Source organism: Meriones unguiculatus, chromosome 1 (assembly GCF_030254825.1).
Source record: "Meriones unguiculatus strain TT.TT164.6M chromosome 1, Bangor_MerUng_6.1, whole genome shotgun sequence".
Lineage (NCBI taxonomy): Eukaryota > Metazoa > Chordata > Mammalia > Rodentia > Muridae > Meriones > Meriones unguiculatus.
The window spans coordinates 132,621,891-132,632,383 of NC_083349.1; positions in this window are offsets into that span (position 1 = coordinate 132,621,891).

The following is a 10,493-nucleotide window of genomic DNA, read 5'->3' on the forward strand; positions in this document are numbered from 1 at the left end:
TTAGTCTATCAGTTCTCATCAAAAGTGGCTGCATTGTCCACTACTGTGGCCTGGTAAGGCTGCTACCCTTCACGGGGAGGTGATCAAAGAGCAGGCCAATCAGATTATGTCAGAGGCAGTCCCTCTTCCCATTACTATGTAACCCACTTGGACACTGAACTGCCATGGGCTACATCTGTGCAGGGGTTCTAGGTTATCTCCATGAATAGTCCTTGGTTGGAGTATGAGTCTCTGGGAAGTTCCCTGTGTTCAAATTTTCTGGTTCTGTTACTTTCCTTGTGGAGATCCTGTCCTCTCCAGCTCTTACTATTTCCCACTTCTTACCTAAAATTCCATTCACTCTGCCCAACACTTGCCCATCTGGCTCAGCATCTGCTTTGATAGTCTGCAGGGCAGAGGCTTTCAGAAGCCCTTTGTGGTAGGTTCTTATTTTGTTTCCTGTTTTCTTCTTCTGGCTTTCAGAGACCCTCTGTAGAAGGTTCCTAGGTTGTTTCCTGTTTTCTTCTTCTTCTGATGTCCATCCTCTTTGCCTTTCAGGATGGGGATTGAGCGTTTTAGTTAGGGTCCTCTCTCTTGCTTAGTTTCTTTAGATGCACAGATTTTAGTGGGTTTGTCCTATGTTGTATGTCTATATGAGTGAGTATATACCGTGTGTGTCTTTTTGCTTCTGGGACAACTCACTCAGGATGATCCTTTCCAGGTCCCACCACTTACCTGCCAATTTCACGATTTCCTTATTTTTTATTGCAGAGCAATATTCCATTGTATAGATGTACCACAATTTCTGCATCCATTCTTCAGTTGAGGGGCATCTGGGTTGTTTCCAGCTTCTGGCTATTACAAATAAAGCTGCTACAGACATGGTTGAGCAAATGTCCTTTTTGTGTACTTGAGCCTCTTTTGGATATATGCCTAGGAGTGGTATAGCTGGATCTTGGGGAAGCGCTATTCCTAGTTGTCTGAGAAAGGGCCAGATTGATTTCCAGAGTGGTTGTACAAGTTTACATTCCCACCAGTAGTGGAGATCGGTTCCCCTTTCTCCACAACCTCTCCGTGATTTTTCTTTCTTAATCTTGATTTTTCCTGGCTTTGTTATGTTTAGTAACTGTTTTTTTTTTTTTTCAGATAAAATTATCCCCACCAGATCACCCAGACTCATAAATATTTTCTAACCCAAAGTTATCCAAAATGATCTCAAGTCATTCTGCCACCATCCTTTCCAACAAGTGTTCGTCCCAATTTCTGAGAGCCAGTTGTGGCACCCTCTTTCCTTTCCTTCTTAACTTGAAAGTAACATGAAATTCAATCCACCTTTTCTGTCATTCCAAGCACCCTACATGTCTTTCTGTTTCTTTTCATAGATTTTTTTTTAAGATCCTAAATAGGATCTGCAAAGAGCATAGGGGTATATTTGGTTTCTGTGGATCTAGATAGAAGTCTGGGTGGTGAAATTATCCTTGTTCATAGTGTCACAGATTATTTTTAATATAGCCATTTGTAAACTAGTGATGATGGATTGTCACTGACAAATATGATAGGTTATAGACCATTCCACACATCAGACTACCTGCTTTCCAGTTAATAAAACAGCGTAACAGTCTCAGGGACATTGGTGAAAGACGGCACAGAAAGGTTGTAGGAGCATGTCTTCTTCCCCTGTGGCCTGGAAGGCAGTCCTGCCAGGGGAAAGTGATCAAAAAGCTGGCAAGTGAATCCATGTCCAATGCTGTCCCAATTTCCCTTACTAGAGGACCTCACATGAGGCCTAAGTCTGCTACATTTTTGTAGGGGGTACAGGTCCAGTTCATGCATGGTCCTTGGTTGATGCTTCAGTCTCAACAAGCCCCTCTAGGCCCTAGTTAGTTGGCTCTGTTGGTCTTTATGTGGTGTTCCTGTCACCTCCAGGTCCTTTTCCCTCTCCTCCCACTTTTCCACAAGACTCCCTACACCTTACCCAATGTTTGGCTGTGAGTCTCACCATCTGAAAAACTAGATTTTTTAAAGGAACAACTCTTAAAATATTTAAAATTCATGACTCTATGATACATTTTAAGTTTATAAAATGTTTTATATTATGACATCTTTGCCAATACATAATCTAAGAAATAAAAAGTAAAATTCCGAAGTTAGAGCCACACCTATGATCACAAAACACTAGACACTAGAAACTGGGATATTCCTATCCTCTGGCACCACAAGACAATATTGTGGCAAAGAGCCTATAGAATGCATCTCTTTACCTAGGATCTATTCAGGTCAACAAAGACTGACTTAAAAATACACATATACTTTCCTCATCTTTAAAACTTGTTTAGCTTTAGTTACTTTGATACACTGAGTCGTACAAGAAAGTATGATGCTCTGTAATAGTACACTATGGAAGACCCAGAAAAGTAAAGTTCCAAGTCTCCTTGTGGACTGTGTTTTGGTTTAAAGTTTTATTTAATAATGAAAGAGTTTTAACTCAAAAAATTGTAATTTTTTAACACTAAACCTAACAGAGATAACAATGCAGCTCCTGGTCTGATAAAAGCTACTAACTTGTTGTAATCTGTTAAAGATGAGTAAGACATCTTTACACAAGTTAACAGTCACCTTATAAATGATCAAATTCTTTAACGTATTTTGAACTATACTTGTAGCCATGCTTTATTTGGCCTCCTGTATATGTTTTCAAGGTCAAGCTTAAATCAAGTAACTAAAAACAAGTAAAGTTTATTTTAAAATCAGGTACACTTAATGGATGGTCCTCAGACTTTTCAGAGAGCTGCCAAATATTTCATTTAAAATGTTTAGTGTAAAAAGCTTCCTGTGAAAGACAGAAATGCTAGCTCCTAGCAGAGACCCTGGGTCCCCAAAAAAGACAATGGAGCACAGACAACTCCACCTGGATAGTGTAACGGTAACCACTAGGCCAAGATCTGCCTTGTGTCTTGTCCCTGACAAAACTGTGGACATGGTTGGGTTGACTGCCTTGATCTGCCTCGTCAAGATGACTTAGTTTTTCCAAGTTCCTCCTCAACAGGAACGTCTCTCAGACCTTCTGAGCTATGGTCTCCTGTGTAGCAGCTGAACATGTAATGCTGTGCTGTGTGACAGCTGAAGACAGGCAACTCTGACACCACCAAAACCACCGTGGGATCTGAGGATAGCCATCCAGGTAGCTGGTAAGTCTGTCTTTTTAATCAATATGGTGGTAATTTTTATTATAGTTCCTACAGTTATTCCTCTTTCTCAGGTCTCTGATGATGTCAACAGATGCTTGTATCTTTCTCAGCTCTGCAGAAGCTCCCTGGTTAAGGCATTTCATTTATGAGAACCAGGCCTTGATTTTCTAGAGCTATTTATTAGGTCTCCCTGTGAGAAAGAAAACTCACAGACATGTTTGCCTTGCTAATAGGATTCATATTAAAGGACAAACAGGTTTCGGATGTAACTTTTTACTATTGCTTTATGTAAAAAGTAAGCAAACAAAACAAAATAAAATAAAAACTTGCTTTGATGCTGAGATTCATAGCCAAACTTTGGCCAGAATGCAGGGAGCCTTAAGGAATAGTGGGGGCATAGGAGGGCCCAGAGGGGACAAGAGTTACAAAAAGAGACCAAAAAGCCAAAAAAAATCTGAACTCCACAAGGAGACCAAAAAGCCAAAAAACAAAACAAAACAAAACAAACAAACAAACAAAAAACTAATTTACCAACCAGGGATTATGCATAGAGACATCTAGACCCCCTGCTCAGAGGTATAGGCAGTTCGATCTCCATGTGGGTTCCCTTGTAAGAGGTGCATGGGTTGTGTCTGACATGGACTCTGTTGGAATCTGTTGCTGGCTCTTTGATCACTTCTCCCTGATTGTGTGGTCTTGCCAGGCCACAGAGGAAAGGGGATGCAGGCAGTCCTGATGAGAGCTGATAGGCTGGGGTCAGATCATAAGGGAGGAGGGCTTCCCATTTGTGAGAACAAGGGGAGAAAAAATAGGGAGAGAAAAGGAAGGAAGGTTGGAACCTGGAGGAGATGAGAAAGGTGGCTACAGGATGTAAAATGAATAAATTATAAAAAGTTAAATCAAAAAGGTGCTTCAAAATGATTCTCAGTAATCAGACACTTGTGTTTAGTGGTAAATAACTGGATAAAAAAGTTTAAAGTTTATATAAACTGTAAATGTCTAAAAGTAATTTAAGGTACTAAGATATATAAATGCATGTTGTAAAGATCTGAGGAAGTCTTAGCTTAAGTAAGTAGTCAGGGTCATGAAAGTGATGTAAAGTGTGTAAATACCAGTTGTTAAGGTATAGGAAAACTATTTAGAATAAGAAATGTTTGATTTCTTTACCTTCTCTACGCCATTTTTTTTACTACAGATTTCAAATTTTGGAGTCTTTTTTTTAAAGATTCTTTTATTTTATTTATTTTTATATTAATTACAGTTTATTCACTTTGTATCTCAGCTGTAGCCACCTCCCTCATTCCCTCCCAATCCCATCCCACCCTCCCTATTTCATCTCCTACCATGCCCCTCTCCAAGGCCACTGATAGAGGTAGAGGAGGTCCTCCTCCCCTTCCATCTGACCCTAGTCTATCAGATCTCAGCAGGACTGGCTGCATTGTCTTCCTCTTTGGCCTGGTAAGGCTGGTCCCCACTCAGGGGGAGGTGATCAAAGAGCCAGTCACTGAGTTCATGTCAAAGACAGTCTCTGTTCCCCTTACTAGGGTACCCACTTGGACACTGAACTGCCATGGGCTACATCTGAGCAGGGGTTCTAGGTTATCTCCATGAATGGTCTTTGGTTGGAGTATCAGTCTCAGAGAAGACCCCTGTGCCCAGATTTCTTGGTTCTGTTGCTCTCCTTGTGGAGCTCCTGTCCTTTTCAGGTCTTTCTATCTCCCCCTTCTTTTGTAATATTCCCTGTACTCTGTCTAAAGTTTGGTTAGGAGTCTCAGCATCTGTTTGGATAACCTGCTGCATTCAGTCTTTTAGAGGTCCTCTGTGGTAGGCTCCTGTCCTTTTTCCTGTTTTCTCCCTCTCTCAATGTCCACCCCATTTGCCTTTCTCAGTGATGATTTATCATCTTAGCCAGGATCTTCCTTCTTGCTTAGCTTCTTTAGGTGTACAGATTTTATTTTGTTTTTCCTGTATTATATATTTAATATCTACTTGTAAGTGAGTACATACCATGTGTGTCTTTCTGCAAGTGGGATACCTCACTCAGGATGAGTTTTTTCTAGATCCCACCATTTGCCTGCAGATTTCATGATTTCCTTGTTTTTAATTGCTGAGTAGTATTCCACTGTGTAAATGTACCACAATTCCTGTCTTCATTCCTCAGCTGAGTGACATCTGGGTTGTTTCCAGCTTCTGGCTATAATGAATAAAGCTGCTAAGAACATGGTTGAGCAAATGTCTTTGTTGTGTACTTGAGCATATTTTGGATACATGCTGAGGAGTGGTATAGCTGGATATTGAGGAAGAACTATTCCTAATTGTCTGAGAAAGTACCAGATTGATTTCCAAAGGGGTTGTACAAGTTTACATTCCCACCAGCAATGGAGGAGGGTTCCCCTTTTCTCCACATCCTCTCCACATGTATTGTCACTCAATTTCCATGAAAATACCAACACGATTTTTTACAGACCTTGAAAGAACAATTCGCAACTTCACATGGAAAAACAAAAAAACCCAGAATTGCCAAAATGATCCTGTACAACAGATTGTCTGGAGGTATCTCCATCCCTGATCTCAAGCTGTACAACAGATAGTCTGGAGGTATCTCCATCCCTGATCTCAAGCTGTACTACAGAGAAACAGTAATAAAAACTGCATGGTACTGGCATAGAAACAGACTGCTGGATCAATTGAATTGAATAGAAGACACAGATAAAAAACCACACACCTATGGATATTTGATTTTTGACAAAGAAGCCAGAACCATACAATGGAAAAAAGACAGCATTTTCAACAAATGGTGCTGGTCTAACTGGATGCCTACATGTAGAAAAATGCAAACAGATCCATACTTATCACCTTGCACAAAACTAAAGTCCAACTGGATCAAAAACCTCAACATAAAGCCAGGCACACTAAACCACTTAGAAGAAAAGTAGGAAAGAGCCTTGAACATGTTGGCACAGGAGACAGCTTTCTGAACAGAACCAACAGCATAGGCTCTAAGATCAACAATCAGTAAATGAGACCTCATGAAACTGAAAAGCTTCAGTAAAGCAAAGGACACTGTCATCAGAACAAAACAATAGCCTACAGACTGCGAAAGGATCTTCATCAACCCTTTATCTGACAGAGGGCTAATGTCCAGAATATATAAAGAACTAAAGAAGTTAAAAAGCAATAGATCAAGTAACCCAACTAAGAAATGGGGAACAGAGCTAAACAGAGAATTCTTAATGGAGGAATATAGAATGGCAGAGAAACACTTAAAGAAATGCTCAACATCCTTAATCATTAGGAAAATGCAAATCAAAATGATCCTGAGCTTTCACCTTATACCCATCAGAATGGCTAAGATCAAATTTTGGAGTCTTAATATTCATCAATGGAGTTCTGAGGAGCTGGCTCTGTTGACTATTATTGGTCACAAGCTCAAGATTTTAAATTTTTCCTAGTAGTCTTAGAAGTATGGAATTAAAGATGCTTCTTATTGTGAAAAAAAATCTCTATCCAGTCTCTATATCCATCTCTCCAAAGAGAGTGAAGAGTGTCCATACATTTTAACCCAAAGAATGCTTTTGCTATGACTTGAAGGCATGAGTTTAATTCAACTGTTTTATAGAATCCCTTTACATGTCTTTTCTACAATATGGATTTCAGTACAGATTACAGACAGTGGTGATTGTGATATTTCTGAAACCTTTATCACTTTCGTAAACTAAAAAATTCCATGTGAGCTTCAGGGAGTTGAGGGAGTCATCACTAGACTTGGATCCACGTTTTACAGGACAGACAGACCCCAGATAAGTACTCCTGTGAATCAACAGCCTAAATTTCCCCACCTGCCTATTCCTGTCGGGGGGGAGGGATTTCTCTCTCTTTCTCCCCTCGTCTTGGGACCAGAACTATGGACCTGGAAGCTCTAAATGTAAGATTTTCCTTTAAGTTTCTTAACTTTAACTTCTGTCGCTCATCTGTATCTTTTCTGGTAGATCTGCATTCAGCTGACAGACACCATCCGAGAATCAGCTGCTGGCTATGAAGAGAGCCAAGCAAACTGTTGTAAGCGCTGGGTTTGCTGAAAGTGTGATGTGAACTAGGCCATCCAATGCTATTGCTCTCTGTTCCTTCAACTGGGTCAGTGAACCGGATGTTTCTGATGAATGCCCCAATGTCTCAGTATCTCCCTGGCTTTGACCAGCATGCCAGACTTCATGGGCGCTGCAATGACATCCTAATTTCAGCTGAGAAGCAGCTACAGAAGAGAGTACATTGCTTCTTATCATCAACAAACGCCTGGAATGACCTGTCCAAAGGAAAGTCCTTGATAAAAGGGACAAAATCGGTACCTATAGTGCCTATTGGCCTGCAAGGAAAGGTACCTGTTTAATCCAAATAGACCCAGACCCACCAGTACAGATTCACTAGTTGAAATAGCTCTACAATATGATAGGGCACTTGACCTGCTCAATGCGGGACAAAAAGTTATTGTGTAGCTTTAAGAGAAAAGTGTTTATATGCAAACCATTTGGAAATCAGAAGACATAATTTTACTGTACTTACGGGGGGGCATTGCAGAACAAATGAACCTAAATACAATAAATGACTGGTTTCCTTTCTCAGTTTTAGGCTCTTTCTAGAGAGTAACTCTGAAGTCAGTCATCACAGGGCTTTTGACCCTTCTGTTTCTGCCAATTACTGTTGGCCCTTGCATCATTAATGCCTTAACTAGTGACTTAGTTAGGATTTCTATTTCTGTTAAGAGATACAATGACCATGACAACTCTTATAAAGGAAAACATTAGTGGGGGCTGGCTTACAGTTTGAGAGTTTAGTCCATTACCATCATTGTGAAATATATCTAGGCACATAGGCAGATGAGGTACTGAAGAAGGATTTGGATTTCTACACCTGGATCCGTATGCAGCAGGAAGAGACTGAGCCACTTGGATTGCCTGAATTTCTGGAACCTCAAAGTCAACGCCCTGTGACACACTTCCTCCAGCAAGGCCACACTTACTCCAGCAAGTCCACTCATCCAAAAATACCACTCCCCATGAGTGTATGATGTTCATTTTTATTCAAAATACCACAAGTAGATACATAAGTTCCCATAATGGTGCCATTAAAACTATGGTTATTAAATGTCAATACGAACAGGTACCCACCACAGACATCTAGGAGTTGACTCAGGATACAACTCAGAGGGGAATGTGATAGCTAATGTTATGCTGTAAGTTTAAAATACTATGCTTAAGAGAGATGATAAAATAAAAAGCCTTTAACTCATAAGCCCCAGCTGCCCAAGGACAGTTAACTTTCTGCAATGCTAGAAGCTGATGTTAATGCAAGATAAGTATGCTTTAAGTCAGTGTACTGACTGGAGATAATAACAGGTCGAAAGGCTTTGAAATACTGAACTTGTATTCAGATTTACATACCAGAAGATACTGTTTTTATGTCCCTTGTCTCAGTCTAATTAGTAATAATGTTTCACTCTCAAAGATGGCTGAGGTTTTCTTCTTCTTCTCTTGTTATTTTATTTTATACTTTTGAGTCTTGGAGGCAGGCAAGCAATGAATAGTACTCCCAGCCAAAGATGCCCGAGTTTTTATTTTAAAGGACTGAATCGGTCTGAGACGTTCTGCCTTCTGTGTTTACCTGCTAACTGAAGAGTGCCACAGTGACACATTTACAGAGCTCAGAGATGCAGACATGGATGGCCACACCAGTGCTGCCTTGGGGAAACTGGCATATGCTGGCATCTTGGCATATGATCTAAATGAAAATAATTATCTCTTGTGAATAATTGTTCTTTTTTACTGTATATATTTTAATTTTAATTTTATTTTTTATATTAATTACAGTTTATTTACTTTGTATCCCAGCTGTCTTCCTCCCCTATCAGTGGACTTGGAGAGGGACATGGGAGGAGATGAGGAAGGGAATGGGAGGGAAAGAGGGAAGGGACTTCAACTGGGATACTGTATAGATTTTTTTAATTTTTATTTTTTATATTAATTAAAGTTTGTTCACTTTGTTTCCCAGCTGTAGCCCTCCCCTATCATTGGACTTGGAGAGGGGCATGAGAGGAGATGAGGGAGGGAGGGTAGGAATGAGAGGGATTGAGGGAAGGGGCTATAGCTAAGATACAAAGTGAATAATTTTTCAATGAATTGGGAAATCAACACTTTAACTCCATGCTTTCTAAAGTTTTTTTTCTTTCTAAATGTTATAGTCTCTACAATATATCTTATAAGCTTATAAATGAATCTGATTAGAAAATGCTCAGTTTTAAAAGTTTTTTTTAAATGCTGATGTAAAAATAATTCAAGATCCAACATAAACTTTCCCTACACACAAAACTTAAACAAAATTGTAGTCTTAAAATAATTCTACAACTTTTATCCAGTTCATTTATAATAAAGTTTAATCAACCACTAGAGTCATAAATATGTTCGCTATATTAAATCTTAACTGGTATTTTCATGCCCTGTCACAACTTCTTATAGAATCTCTAATTAAACTGATAGCATTTTGGTGTTTTCTGTGTGTCAAAAATTCAACTAGATATCAAAAGTTACTTGGTACAACACAATTCAGGCTACATCCAGTCCTAAGAGTTATTGTTTTTGAATAGTAAATAAAAAGGTTTAGAGTCCTCATTTAAGTAGATGACAGATCTGTGGCATAGTGTTGGCAATGATGGATTCTCTTAGTGTATCCTTGTTGCCATAATGGCTAAGGATCTTATGAACATAACATTAGTGGTATCTGGTTTACAATTGAGGATGAAAAGATGCCTTTTCATGATCACAAATAAAGCAGAATACCCTCTTATTCCAGAGAAGGAATATCCAAACCCTAACCAACTGTACAAGAATCTCAATTAGGTGAAACATTTCTACTTGTGTGCAGGCCAGTGTGTGACAACCCTGTAATTGTGAGGGCAGTGCACAGTGGAAACTGTGTACGTTCCATGGTGTCCTTCTTCCACGGCCAGCTCAATCCTTCATATTAAATGTAACAAACAGACTCGTGTACTAAAAAGTATCCAAGCAGTGTACAGGTCAGTCACAATTAACAAGAACAAAATGGTCAGTGTATGGAAATATCGTATTGGCCTATCTCAGAGTTTTGTCACGTGGATCAAGTTTTCATAAAATGGAAGAAAAGTGGGTGAGGAAAGGCTACGGTATCAGGGAAGCAAATATGAAGCACCTGTCACTTCTGCCTTATGGCCCATGCCCATGTGAGTTTCTACTTGAACGTTTGTAAAGTGTTGCTCTCACACTTAGACGTGATATGGATCTGTGTTTCAACTGATGA